The sequence below is a fragment of the Chrysemys picta genome, chromosome 2 (genome assembly GCF_011386835.1).
Source record: "Chrysemys picta bellii isolate R12L10 chromosome 2, ASM1138683v2, whole genome shotgun sequence".
NCBI classification, from domain to species: domain Eukaryota; kingdom Metazoa; phylum Chordata; order Testudines; family Emydidae; genus Chrysemys; species Chrysemys picta.
In genome coordinates this window covers 98,778,995-98,794,032 of record NC_088792.1, presented here as the reverse complement: position 1 = coordinate 98,794,032, position 15,038 = coordinate 98,778,995, and the positions used below count along the sequence as shown (strand labels likewise).

At 41.0% G+C, this 15,038-nt stretch overlaps 2 protein-coding genes across 9 annotated transcripts in view; one reads left to right on the top strand and one right to left on the bottom strand.

The window, feature by feature from the left end:
• Positions 1 to 15,038, top strand: part of LOC101950079 (cytochrome c oxidase assembly factor 1 homolog) — an 86,387-nt gene that overhangs the window by 24,365 nt on the left and 46,984 nt on the right. For 6 of the 7 annotated variants that reach the window (XM_042842856.2, XM_065583857.1, XM_065583855.1 and 3 more), the window contains exon 2: positions 3,927 to 4,034. The gene's annotated coding sequence lies outside the window, so the exon portion shown is untranslated. Of the gene's footprint in view, positions 1 to 3,926; positions 4,035 to 6,510; positions 6,667 to 15,038 lie in introns of all 7 variants that reach the window. The other variant, XM_065583858.1, reaches the window with a different exon arrangement.
• Positions 1 to 15,038, bottom strand: part of BLVRA (biliverdin reductase A) — a 135,535-nt gene that overhangs the window by 81,445 nt on the left and 39,052 nt on the right. The gene's annotated exons all lie outside the window — the stretch shown is intronic.

Below are 15,038 nucleotides of genomic sequence, written 5' to 3'. Positions count from 1 at the left end.
CTCTAGGCATTCTGCAGTGCCACTTTGTGTTTCATTCCAGCTCTAATATTTTTGACAAAAATCAGTGGTTTTTTTGTTTTTGTTTTGTTTTTAACCATTTCTTTGTCATGTGTCCTTCGGAGTGAAATATTATCCATGCATCTGTCCAGACTGGGTTGGCAAAATTCTCTGCTATGGCAAGTGGGCAAAATTGTTTAAGTCAGTTGACTTGTGCCCATTTATCCCAGCAGAGAATTTGGTCCTAGATTTCCATGTCCTCTAATCCTTTCCTCCAAAATTGCCCTATATCAGATGGGTTAAAACTAGAGTTGTTTGGGAATTTTTTTTGCCAAAATGGTGTTTTGTTGAAAAATGCTGATTTGTTTAAACCAAAACTTTTTGCGAATATCTTGACCGGAGTTTTGAGGGGTGTGTGTGTGTGGGGGGGAGAGAACCCCACAAAAACACTGACATTTCAAAATGAAAATTCCAGTTCAAAGTGACTTTTTAAATTTAAGTTTATTGGAATAAAAAAAATTGGTCAAAATTCAAACCAAAAAATTGAGATTATCAAAACAAAATCTGTTTGAACTGATTTTTGACTTTTTTCCCCCAAATTTTTATGAATTTGATTCTGGATGGGATTTTTTTTTATTTTTTTGTAATATCTCAAATTTTCACGAGGTGGGAAAACAGGGTCCCACTCAGTTCCTATCAGAACTGCTCATCTTCATCTAATGGGGCCTATACTGCTGTCAGCTAAGGGAGACTGTCCTTGAATTCATGGGGTAGGAGACAGTGCTTTGGTAGCAGGAAGTTCTATCCCTGTTGTCACACCTCTGCTGCTCACTCTAGTATTGCATTGAGTAGGCAAGTGTGTAGCTCAGGGTGGCTGGGGATTTGTTAAAGTTTGTTATGCGCTTAGTTTTGTATGGACTTGAATATGTTGGGTGAAATCCTGACCCTATTCATATCAATGGAAGTTTTGCCATTGACAGCTGTGGGGCCAGGATTTCGTCTGTTGTTGTTAAGCCAGCAGTGGCTCCACAGCAGATATAGAAGTAAGTGCAAAGATTCTGAATTGAAGGAACTGGTAATCTGGTTTATGCACTTGTCACATAAGCCTTAGATAGCATCACTAGGCTCTTTAGCCGATCTCCATCAAACCCACATCAGAAAGTCAGAGCATTTTTTATTCTATCGTGGATAGATTCCAGCAATGATAGACCTGAATGAATGCATCTGGACCCCGGATTCAAGGTGCTTTTACTGGACCTAATTATAAGTCAGTTGTCTGGAGAAACTGCTTGCTGTGGAAATGCCATGCCTTGTAGTTTAGACACTTGTGCGTGTTTATGTGAGACGGTTGTGTTGAACTTATGCATAACACTTCTCTCTGTCTCTTCTCCCTCCCCCTCTTTGTTATAGGCTTGAGTGTAGCTTTGAATATCCAGAAAAAGCTCTCCAGGCAGATTAGGGGCATAGACAGATTTTAAACAGAGCCTTAATGCATGGACACAAAAGGACAAATATACCAGTGGGAATACTAATGCAAATACTCTGCCTTTGGATCAAAATATATTAAACATTTGCTTAGGAACAAAGGGTTCTTTTTAAGTAACTATATTAACATTGAAGGCTTTTAAATTCATTTTCGTAGGAGAAGAAACACTTTTTAAAGTGATGTTGTAGCCAAAAAAGGGATACCTACATTACTAACCCTATTTTTATTATTCATACAATGGTATCAGATCTGCAAAGGAGAATCCGTATTAATTGCTCTTTTCAGGACTCAGAGAATTGGACAATTGCAATTTACTTCAGATTCACTTTTAGCATCTTTCATGTACAGTTGTATGAATACTATTCTGAGAGCAGTAAGAATGGCTTTGATTTGAGTGAGCTGCTATTTTCATTTTAAATATACGTTTAGTTACACTATTTTAGTGAGTAGGATATTATGTTACTGATTTCAAGAAGACCATATAGTAAAAAAAAATAATCTAGTTTATTGCATGGAAAAGCAATATTACATATATTGGGCTATATGTAAGTAGCTCATGTAAGTAGGTGGAGCTCCACTGGAGTGGAGTTGGCCAATTATGACTCATGTTTTGGACGGGTTACTGTTGCGTTGTATAATCAGAACACAGTAATATCACAGGCAAGACTCTATTTTAAACATTGATCAAGTTGCTACTTAACATTAGTGTGTGTACACTAAGGGTTGTTGCAGTTTAAAAAACAGTAAGCATTTAAAAGTATGAAAATGAGCAGATAATGGCAGTTAAATCCATATTCAAATTACCTCACATTTCATAAAGTTGCTGAAATAAATGTGCAGTGTAAGTGATCACACTGCCCATTTACAAAACTTAAGTCTGACCTCATGTCCCTATCCTACCTCTGCCTATAAACTGGAAACACTGACTGCCATCTGCTCCACACCACATACATTTCTGTGTGGGCCATAAACTATCACCCACCCACCCACCACGTACAGCCCACAGACCATCAGGCCAGTGATTCTAGTCTCTTTCATTTTTATTAGTATTTTACATTTATGTGTCAGTAGCACCTAACGGTCCCATTCCCATTGTATTCAGTGTTGTACCAACGCATAAGAAATGGCAGTTCCTACCTCAAAGAGGTTACAATCAAAGCAAGTCTGACCCTTCCCACCCCAACTTCCCACTCTAGTCAAGATGCCACAATGTACAACTGTGTAGTCTCTATGTACAGTCTCTATGAACAGTCCAGTAATGCTACCATTTCCCCTCCACAATTCCAGTGTGATGTAAAAAGGCCAGTATTACTTGGCCCTACCTTCTCCGGTCTGTCAACCTCCTGCTTCTTCTTTTGTCCCTTCCTTGCCTCTGACTGTCAGTTTCTTTCATCAAGCCCTTCTCTGCAGTCTTCAACCAATCCATCCACTGCCTCATCCCCAGCCCCCCTTTGCCTCCAAGCATCTTAAGCAATGTCTAGACCTGGTGCCTCTACTTCTACTCCCTAAACACTTCCTTGGATCCCATGCAATTTGGCTTGCCCCCTCTCGGCCCTACTGAAACAGTTTTTAATAAGGTCAGTAATGTGCTCTTTCCGCTGGCCAGTTCTAAGGGCTTGTTCAGTGCCATCTGCCATTGACCAGACAGTGAATCACTCCCACTGTGCATCTTTTACATTATATTAGCAAGTCTCCTTATAGCTTGATATGTAAGTGTGATCTATAGGATAGTATAATTATGTAATACAGAAGGCTTTGGGATTCTTTCAGGATTAGATGTTTTATCTAACCTTACATTGTTTTTCAGCAATGTCCATGGTAAAACCACACTCTGCAGTTTGTGGCTTGGAGTTAAATTTTAAAGGGAACAAATCCCTCTGAAAATCCTACTGCTGTGTTAGGACATAAATGGCAAGCCTGCAAGCTGTGTGTATTAATATGTGGAGATTAAGTTTATCTGACAGCAAGACCAGTTGGACTCAGAACAAAATAGTGCTTATTTAAGTGCTTAATATGCTTTGGTCCCTGGAGAGATTTCCACTGGTTATAATGAAGCTTTCCCCTGCTCAAGAACCTGGTGAGCTTTAAGATTTTTTGCCCCGTTTCTTTGGAGGTATTCTATTAAGGGTAAATGCCCAAGGACAAGCAGTTTTTTAAATATTGCATGTTTCTTTTAATAGAAGGAAAAATTAGTGTCTAGCTGTGCAGAATTTCAAAGTCTGTTTTACAGTTAAGAAAGTTATATATTTTGCTGTCACTAACCTGGTGAGAGTACTATCCTATGACTACTTAATTTTTATTTGTGATATACTCATGGCTGTTTACAAAGAGAGAGATGGTGATCTTCATTTGGATTTACACTGATTTGAAGCATTTAATTTTTTGCTTTCAAAAAGGAGATAAATTGATGGACACGAATAATATTTTAAAATCTCTCCACTAGGTGGCACCAAAGTTCTGGAACTTGAAGAGTTCCTATTGCCACAGAAATCTGCGGATTCCTTTCTGTACTTGAACATCAACATTTCATCTTCAGAGACTGCTGTCTCAGGTAAATATTCACATTCCTAAAGACAGTTCTACACTTACATAGATCACTGTCGGTATTTCCCTTTTAATGCTCCTGAGAGCAGAATCTTTGTTTCCTTATTTGAGGTTATAATCCACCATTAGGTGTTGTGGTGATGGCTGTGATGCAGTGGACATGATTTAGGTTTCATGAAAGGAATAAGCCACTAGATCTGAATCCCTAAGCAACCAAGCTTCTGTTTTTTCTAATACAAGTTTCATTTAGTAATTTTAATTAAATAAGTCAGGGGAAGAACTCTGAGAGAACATAAGCAAAGTTTTCTAAATAGAATGTTTTCCCAAGAGGTGTTGGCGGCTCTTTAAAAGTGAGAAGTGATTAGAGAATGCTTCTTAGGTTTGTTTATTTTTTATTTGCTCCTGTCATGCACCCACTTGGAATTGATCCAATTTTCAGAAAAAAATATTATCAGATAACATTTGTATTTCAAGAACCGCACAAGACAAGAGAAGGGCGAAGCTTTGGTCCTTTACAAACAGCAGTGCTTTTGTATCACCCACTCTCATAGGGAGGCACACATGATTCTATTCTTAGCCCCACAGATAGACCACTGGACTGAATGGGGATGAATAAGGCCACCAGATATGGCTCATTGTGCACATACATTAGGCTAATACATAGGAGTCAGAATAAGTGCAGCTTAAAACCATTGTTCAGTGCTAGAAAAAAAATCATTTTTACACACGCACATTCATGGGCCCCCAAACATGCAGCGTTAGATGAAGGATCCTTTAACAATGTAAGATTTGAAAAGTCCAGTAATGTGTTGAATCCCTCCAATAACCAGAGTGAGAGAGGCATATAGTACGCTGCTAACTTACCCAGCCCTTGGCTTAGTCTTAACTTCAAGCTTCACCAGCTTCCACTCCATGTGAAGTCACCAGCATACAGTATGCTGGAACATCATATGCCCTGCTCAGTCAAGAGTCATAAGGCGGGGCACATTTTGCACGCAACTAAGTTTAGTACTCATGAAAGATGATAGATCAACAGCTTTGGATGGGAGGCTTCCATTTAACTGCAGAACTATTACAGGCTGGGCAGTGCCAATGCCTGCTATCCCACATTGCCTGAGCAACATGCCTCCTACCTGGTCTGGGGACTATTTATAGCCATGAAAAGTATCTCTGTGTCTATCTGTTCAGTATTGGGCCTCTCAACTGAGATTCCAACAGTTGTGGTGGCTCTTTGCAATGTGGATAGCACTCCACATGGATTAAGAGATCCACCAGCTGGGTGGGCATTACATGGGCAGCAAAGCAGTTGCTATCTTAAGGGACAGTGGTTAAAATTTTCCAAAGTGGCTTTGGCATTTAGTAGCTAGCGGTCATTGAAAAATCAATGGGACTTACACATCTAAGCACCTATTGCACTTTTGAAAAATTTTACCCACTAATAACCAACAGTGTTAACTTGCTGTTAAAACTCATTCAGTAGCATAATATTGAAAACATGGAGAGCAAAACAGACTTCAGTAGTCTGGTTCCAGTGTGCAGTGAGGTTTCCTGGCGCATGTGATATCACCGGCATAGAGCGTGAAGTCAGGATCTAAGAAAAAGGTACTCCATATGTTTACAGAGAATTTTCCTAGGGTAGTATATGTGCCCTTGCTTTAATGATGTGCTGAACAGACCTTCTTACCCTTGTTCTTTGAGGCATCCAGCACATTACTGGAAAGTAGCCAGATTTAAAGTATAGGCAATTGAAGGATAGGTCAAATTTTTAACCTTAAAAAAAAAAAAAAAAAAAAGGGGTGGGTTGAAGACAGCTAAAGGATTAGAGGAAAAATTCTTCAGAGCCACAAAATAGATTTCCAAAATTCTGCTTTCTTCACATGTGCTCTCATCTTCCACTGATGACAGTTGGAGTTTGACATATGTATGGAAAGCAGACTAGACAACCGGAGACGAACACTGCAGATTTAAGAAGAGAATTGTGCTCTTGGACCATATCTGCAAAGGGTCTATTTCACCCCCCTTCCCTCTCCTCCCCCCCCGGTTCTGGTTTGTTTCCTTTATTTATTTACAAGTAGCCTCTCTTGAGACAATTGCAGGTGTTGAACTAGGCTGGCCTGCATTTTGCTCTTCCATTAGCTTGCACCTTTTGTAATAAATAATCTGTCTGCTCCCTGCAATGCAAACTGGAGGGATATTCCTCTTCTGAAGCAGCTGTGCTGAAGAAACTGCTGAAGAAGAACAAAATGGGAGCTACTGAGCAATCATTTGGAAACTGGCTATTAAAAAAAAAAAAAAAAAAAAAAAAAAAGCCAGCTAATTAAAGCTTTGCGGAAGAGACAGCACTTTGTGCAAAACACCAGAAGGTAATCTCTCCAAATCCCATACACTGCCTCTTAAAAAGCTATAATTAACCTTGTCGTATTCACTTTATGAATTAAAATTTAATTAAATATTTTCTGTCCTTAATGAACATATTTTTTCAGCCAGGAAAACCTACTGACAGCTGTATTTCCTAAGAGCAGCAACAACATGCAGGGGCCAGACAGACTAAATGAGGGCCCTCAGCCCTGCTCCAACACAATGGATGTAAAATTGGCTACCAAATAGATGATTTTTTTTAAGGTCATACCTGCCTCCAGGTGAGGTTGGAAAGTATTATCCCCATTTTACAGATTGGGGACTGGGGCATGAGCGGCTAAGTGACTTGCCCAAGGTCACACAGGAAGTCTGTTACAGGGCAGGAAATTGACCCTGGTCTCTTAAGTCTCAGGCCAGCGCCCCAGCCACTGCGCCATTCCTACTGTCCATGAATTGTATGCTCCCTGAATTTGCCAACACACAAAGCAGTGCTGAGCAATTGCAGTGATGATGTGGGAACCCCCACAAACCAATTGCCCTTCCCACAAGGGGCAGAAAATGGTCTTTATGCCTCAGACCTTTCCAAACAGAGATACACAAACAAGGCTTTCCTCATAACAGTAAAGGGGGTAGGGTGGGAAATGGGAAAGGGGAAGAGACGAGTGCAACATCCTGATCTTACATTTACAACGTTTGCTTCATCACGATGGTGCAACCAAAATGGCAACGTTGAGTCACAGCTATACATAATCCTGTGTTGACACATCATGAAACAAATCTGATCTGTTAGAATACTGTATGTGTGTTACATAGATTTCAATACCAATAAAGGTGATGGTACTAGAGTGCTGCAATTCTTTTGTAATGCAAGTAAACACTAGATGAAACTCAAAGGTTCATATAGTTCTAGACATGACAGATCCTTCAACTATTGCAGTGCTCCTGGGACTATCTCCATTTGTACCCATCATGCAGCATTATTTCCTTATTTAAAAAAAAAAAAAAAAATTCAATGAAATTTTTTTTATGGGAATCAAGAAAAAAAAATTCTTCCAGAATCCAGCAGCCCCTCTGATTTTTATAGAAAGAGAAAGTAGAAAGAACATGGCTAAGTTTTGAACTTTATCTCCAGAAATACAAATATCAGGTCTAAATAGCGAAGCAATTATCTTACATAAGTGTTAGTCATTTGTACGAACCTGTGATTAAAACTTCACATGTCTCAGCAGTTGCTCTCATCTTTTTCTGAAATTACATTTTTCATTTCTGAGGCTTTGACCTCGGGCAATGGATTTTTGAAGCAATCATGTCTTGATAATTTATTAATGTTAAGTATAAACATTGCAACTTTAAGAGAGTGCTTTGTTTAATAAATACCCAGCAATCGAATGTAACAAAAGGAAATGCAAATAACTAGAAGTTGCAGTTTTCACAGGCACTGTACTCTGAGCTCTCAACTATAACAAGTTTTATTTTCCATTGCTGTGTGTGGGTGGACATAGGGTATTTTCTAACTTTTTGTTGTTGCAGTTACTACCACTGCTAAACTGTCAGTTGTCCATACCTTAGAAAGCTTGTAATGCCCTGGTGGGAAGCATCAATTCATCATAACTTGAAAGAGACTAGGTTTTGTCGAATTATGTGTAGTGATGGTAGCTGAAGAATTGTAAAGACGTTTGGGAAAAAAAGGGAAAGAGATAACAGGAAGAGACAAAGAATAAAATCTTTCTTCTCCTTTCTGCCCCTTGACTTGTCTCCCCTCTGCATTTTCTTTCTAAAAGTGGCCCAACCGCCTCCTTTCTAGATTTTTGTCCAGTTAGTCTTATTTATGTTGTTTAAACCATTCTGGTTACGGCATAAGTAATTGGTCCAAGGGAATGGAGGGGGAGGAGTTTGTTAATTCTTGTATCTAGGCTGCCTAGCTGTCATGGTGATAGGTATCACAAAAATTAGTGAAATTTAAATAAAAAAAAATAAAGGGCCAAATCATTCCATCCTGCTTCAAAAACTTGTGGGAGGGGAACAGCTAAGTGGAAAAACTCTACCATTTTGTGGAGTTCCCCGCTGATTATCTCTTTGGGTGCAGATGGGGATTCCAGGGCACATGCGAATATACAAAGAGCCAGAGGATCCTCAGGACATCTGAGGAGGTCTAGGACACTTCAGTGATTTTTATGATACTGCCCCTCTCCCATCCCCTGTGGCAGCAAGTCCCCACTGTTTCACTGTCAGGGCCAAAAATCCTCTTTAGTGGAGGGGTGAGCTTTGAGAGTGCAGAATGGGAGTCCACGTAACAGTATCTGAATGTTCATCTTCTGAGAAGTCCCACACATTTGGGGAAGCTCTGCCCCCAGAAACTGCAGAGACAGCCCTGCCCCACCCACACAGATCACAGGTAGGTGCTTCTCTAGCATGGCAGTAAAGAGAGTAGGACACAATGCCACAGGTTCAACCCTCTTCTCCAAACTTAAGGGCCTGATCCTGCTTTGATTGAAGTCAATGGCAGAACTCTCAATGGAGGTCAGTTGGAGGAGGATCAGATGCAAACTTTGGATTCAGTTTTGCTGTTTTTTGAAGGGCAGAAAAACAAACAAACAGGAATTTGTTATTCAACCCAAAGCTGTCAGATCTGTAGGGCAAGCTCAGAAACAGACTCTTTTGGTGCAAAATTTTTTTTTCTTTGGATTATTCTTTTCTGCTCGGAATTAACTGGAAACCTCTGACCACCCTGAATAGATTCATATTTCAGATTCTTACAGTAAATGTGACAATGGAATCTCCCAATAATTCTTGCCTTCTCTAGACTTAGAACTTCAAGGAAGTATACTAAGAGAAACACCATCCAGCATTAATCATACTATTTTGGTGAAACTAGACTCGTCCCTGCTTGCACTGACTTCTACTATTCATTATGATGTTGCATTAGCTACTTCCGAGGTACTAGTCCCACCTGGATAATCAGTGGAAGATTTCCCATCTGCTTTAATTATTTCCTGTTCTTTTAACTATGTTATTTGGGTAACATCAACAGTACACCAGGCTTTGATTCAACATTATTAGTGTTTCACCCTTTTAACATCCAGTATTTTACCACTTAAGTTATCTGCCCTAATCTTTGACATAAAAAGGATTAGGCTAAACTTATTGAGGATGTTGGTACAATTTATTCTGTACACGGTATGCTTCAGTTATTGAACATAGCCTCACAAGTTAAGCATCTAGCAAACTGTACAGCATTTTGCTGTTTTTGTAGCATTTTGGGGTCTTGGAGGATGGAGAATAATGTAGCAATAGAAGATGATGGTATTTATTTTATAACATATTAAAGATATTGTCATGGTTATTTTTTAGTAAAAGTCAGAGAGAGGTTGCGGTTCATGGAAGTCCAAGCCCCGCTATCCTGAGAGGGGGGAGGGCTGACAGCTGGAACTCCGCCACCTGTGACTCGCTCTACCTCGTGGGGCTGACAGCCAGGGCCCCGCCACACAAGGCTGAAGTTGCGGAGGTCACCAAAAATCATGGAATCCATGACCTCTGTGACGGACTCATATCCTTACTTATATTTAATCAGATAATGCAAATAGGACCTGATGAAGAGCCTACAGATGTTAATAGAGAGATTCCAGTTGATTTCTATGGGCTCTGGATCAGATCCCTAGCACAGCAGTGTTTTAAACACACAGATTATCAATGCTAACAGGGTTCATTTATAATGGTTTCCCTGACCAGTGTGGGAAGGTCTCTTATTTAGGAGGAAAGTCTGATAGAAATCACGTCTCTCAATAAATTCAAAGTAAAATTAAGCCTCTTGAGTGATCTTGCAATAGAACTTTCAAATGTTAGGATTTTTTTCCCCCAGGCGCGGCTTAATTTTACTTAGAAATCGCTGTAAGCTCCAGGCAGCTGGGGCTCCTGCGGTCAGCCTCCCCTGTCCCCTGCTTGTGGAGCTGACAGTGGGAGCCCCAGAAGTGGGACCCCACCAGCCCCCCTGGGAGGGTGAAGAACCCTAAGAGGAGTAGAGGGGAGGCTGGAGGGCTGAACTATGGCCTGGGGGCTGCAGAGGGGTGTGGGGGGGCTGATGGGGTGCAAGGGTGGTATTGATGCTGGGTTCTGAGCAGATGGGGTGAGTGCTGGGAGGGTGAATTGAGGGCAGTAGGGGTTGATGGAGTAGGGGGGCTGAACTGATAAAGTGGTGATGCTGGGGTTTGAACTGAGGGGGGCTGAAGGACAGGATTAATTGCTGGGCAGGAGACAAGCAGATGTGGGGATGAGAGCTCCTGCAACAGGTGCCAAAATCACCTTATCCCGTACCACGTGGGAGAGTGGGGAACACTAATTGTCACATGCACACACCTGGGGATGGGTAGGGGGAGTTAAAAAAAAAAAAATCAAGAGACTGACCTAAACCACACAATCTAATCTTTAAAGAAAAAAAGAAAAAAGATTTTTGATCTCTTGAAGTTAGCAATATGGAGTATGATTCTCAGGAAATCTATACAGTAAGACAGATCAATATAATACACGATCAGGAAATCACATTAGAGCTGGCATGTGTAAACATGCAGTTTTTTTGCATGGCAGCTAGATCACAACTGGCTTTTCTGCCATTTACCTTTCATCAAACAAAGTTCAAATTAATGGCTCAGCCTTTTTTGGCTTGTGTTCTGTAAGGGATAATCCCAGTCTACTTCACCATGCCTATGGAAAACAACAACCTGACATACAATTTTTTTTTCCCATTAAAGCTTTTCAAGTTTACAGATCTGAGCATTGGCGGTCGGAGGTGAAATCTTTTCCTTCCTTCCCCTCCCCCTACCCTGCTTCACACCGAGTTCCTTCAACCTCTGCCCCAAAAGTTTATTATATAGATGGCTCTTACAGGGCCTGATCCAAAGTCTGTGTTGGAGTGAAAGGAAAGACTCCCATTTAATTCAGAGGGCTTTGAACCAGACATTTAATCCAAAGAGCTCCTGAAAGCACTTCAAAAACATTAATTAATGAAACCTCAGAAAGGGACTGATTCAATGCCCATTGAAGTGAATAGAAATCTTAACCATGGTCTTCAATGGCCATTGTATTGGGCCCAATATTTGTAACTAGGCAAGCAAAGAGCACAGTAGCCAAATGGTACGGTTTCTAATAGAATACAAGTATCTGTATTCCCAGTCCCAACCAGACCATGCTAAATATGAAGTCTATTTTTGTTCTTTGTTCACTAAGTTTGTCGCTCTCTCAGGGAAAACAATAGAACCTGTTGTATGTTGGCATCTCTCCTTCTGTCCCCAAACCAACAGCGACTGCTTGAGTTTTTCTGAGAGCTGTGCATTACAGTTTCTCCCTAAGAGAGTGGAGGAAACCAGTTCCAAGAGTAACCCTTTTGCTATGTAATCTTTTCTTAAATGCCATCGACTGAATGCCATCACAAAGAGAAACAGCAAATATTGAAAGAGGAATGTGAAGGACATTATGAAAGGGATAAAGCAAGAAAAGAGGAACTGTTCAGACATGTCTCTCAGGAAAGGTGATGTAATATGTACTGTGGGATATAACTAATAGTTGAAATACCTACTTAGAGCTAGAGCAAGTTGTTACCAGAGGGCGCTGTTGTCAAAAACAAAGTGGAGAGCAAGGAATACAATTGATTATTTAGAGCTTGGTTTGATAGAAATAGGGTAGGTCTAAAGTTTCAAAGACTATTGTTGAGACTTAGGTGATTAGTGACTTGATTAGGGGCTTTAAGATCAATGGACAAAAGACATTTTATTGGTGTTTTAAAGAAGTACTGTTTTATTATTATCTATAATCTGTATTTTGGTAGTGCTCAGAGGCCCCAATCAGGATTGTGCCAGGTGCTGTACACACACTCAGGTAAATGCTGCGTACTGTGTTGGCAAGGGTTAACTGATGTTTAGTTGTATCTTGAAAGTTGCCCTTCATTGCCTGTCTTACCCTCTCATATTTTTTTTAAACAAAATCTTGGCTGCAGCATGAATATTTTATTTTTGAAAATTCCAACTCGTGTACTGAGTGTCCCATTGTAAGCAAAAATGCTACACATGCAAACAGTTAGCTGCCTCTAGAAAAAAAAAAGAATGCATGCATTTTCAGGTAGGCGAATTCATGAATAATGGATAAACAGGCAAACAAACAAGTAGTAACATATGGGCCGTTGTAGATTAATTCATTATTGCAAACATAGCAAGAGTCAGACACCAAGGGCTCCTAGTATGCAAGTTATATTGAGGAGTTGGAAGCTGTATTTAGAAGTAAGACTGAAATTGCTAATTAGTCAGTTACCCTCTTTCTGCACATGTAGTGAAGTTTAATTTTGTAAAAAATCTGCATGTTTTTTTTTCAATTAATTTAAAGTGGTTGGACAAAATTGGGGATTTTTTTCTGTTGTCAGCTACCTGATGTTTATAATGGGACTTTAAACATCATGTTTAGAAATTGCAAGTCATATTTACTAACACTTAGTCCTGCTGCAAAGTAGGCATAGGTAACACACACGTACAGTAGGGTTGATAGTGTTGAGTGTTGCCTGTGGGTGGGGAAAATGAGTGGTTTTGTTGAATCCCTGAGGGTCATCTACTGTCTTCCCCATTCTTGGCGCCCTACACCCTTGTGGCCCTGTGTTGTTGCCACTTTCCTTTTGTTCAAAAGGTGGAAGTTGACTAAGGCCTGGTCTACTTTAGAAAATTAGGTTGGCATAACTTCATCGATCAGGGATGTGAAAAATCCACACCCTCCGCAACACAGTTAAACCAGCCTAATCCCTGGTGTAGACAGTACTAGGTTGACAGGAGAATGCTCCCATTGACCTAGCTACTGCCTCTCAGAGAGGTGGAGTTCCTACACCGATGGGAGAACCCCTCCTGTTGGCATAGGTTGTGTCTTCACTGAAGCGCTACAGTGGTGCCACTGCAATGTTTTAAGTGTAGACAAGCCCTTAGTCTGTCAATATGAATCCTTAATTAGATAATTTAACAATAATACATCCAGTAGCCTACTCTATTATATTGTAATAGCACCTAATGGCTGACCAGGTCATGGCCCCACAGTGCATTGTACAGTGTAACTCACAGTCCCTGCCCCAAAGAGCATACAGTCTCAAAATTATGCATTCGGCACTGAATATACCAGGCCAGGTCCTCAGGCTGCTTTGCGTTGCTCCGGGAGTATACTCAGGCCATAAACCCATTTTAAACCATCCCCTGGCAGGAATCAAGCACAAGGGTGATCCTGCAATTCCATACCATTGACATATGCCTCGCCCTCTCCCTGCTGCTAATTCAGCAGAGAGAAGGGGACATGGCTACAGAAAAGGGGATATGGTCGGGACACCCCTATACTGTGCTGATCCTTGGCTGCATTTCTGGCCCTGCGTCTGTTGCAGGCCTTTGTAAGTTAGAGCAGCATGGGGATCAGGGCAATACAGTGGAGAGCTTTAAATCACCTTTGCACATCACTTGACTTGCACTCTGTGCTTTTGGGCCATGCCAGCGGATCAGACCCAGAGTGTGTGCAACATCCAGCCCCCTAGGGAGTCTACACTGCAATAAAAACACCCGCGACTGGCTTGTGTCAGCTGATTCGGGCTCACGGGGCTTGGGCTATAAAATTGCACTGTAGACATTCAGATTTGTGCTGGTGCCTGGGCTCTGGGACTCTCTAGGACTCATAGGATAGCCAATGATTTTCTCTTTGCGTGGGGATCAAACCATCCCCTTACTTTGCTTGTGTTTAAGGCCAGACCTGAATAAAGCTTTGCTCTTTCACTGTTCCCTTGAAGCTCTAGAGGTTAGCAATCCTCTGTGCTCTTCTTAGCCTCCCCCCACATTCCCTTCCCCAGAAGCCCGCATGCCACTTGAAAAGATTGTCCCCAAACCCTTCTTTTGGAGTCAGAGAACATTTGATACCCTTCTTACAAATCCCAGAACCCTCTCTCTTGTTCCGTTGCTCTCATTCGTCATTGCCTTTTCCGACAATAAGATGCCACTTTTGGCTTTGAATTGTACATTTTAAAGATCAAACCGTCCTGGCTGAGAAAACTGAGGCACAATGCAAGGGAGCTGGAGCCAGCAGGGAGCTCAAACCACTTGATTCTTCATATTAAATCAGTGGCTTATTTGGACTAAGGAAAGATTGGCCCATCAAAAATGATATTGTATCCATTTCCTGGGGAGTGGAATTCTATATCTGCCAGGTTTGCCTCCTACCAGATAATTAACCCTTCCTGCATGTGTAACTGCTGGATAGTGGAGGAAAGATTTAATTTTCTGTCACGCCCATGGGATTAATTAAAACATTCCTATCCGTTTTTAACGAGCAAGTTGTTACTTACAACAGTGTACCGGCTTAGACTCTCAGTCCCATAAAGTACCAATAGCACATATAGAATCACCGTTAATGAGCTGATTTGGGTATGGTTTCCCTCTCTCCCCTTTAAAATAAAGCAGCTTTTTGGCTACTTTAAAAATGATTGGTTGCTTTCTTCCCACTTACCTCAGCTATACTCTACACTGTATATGGTGATTAATAGCCACTTATGGGCATGGGCAGGTAAGACACCCAGACATTGTGGAGCCAATTCTCTCCTCTACTACACCTTTTGGTATAGAGGGTCCTTAAAAAGCAATAAATACCCTCTGGG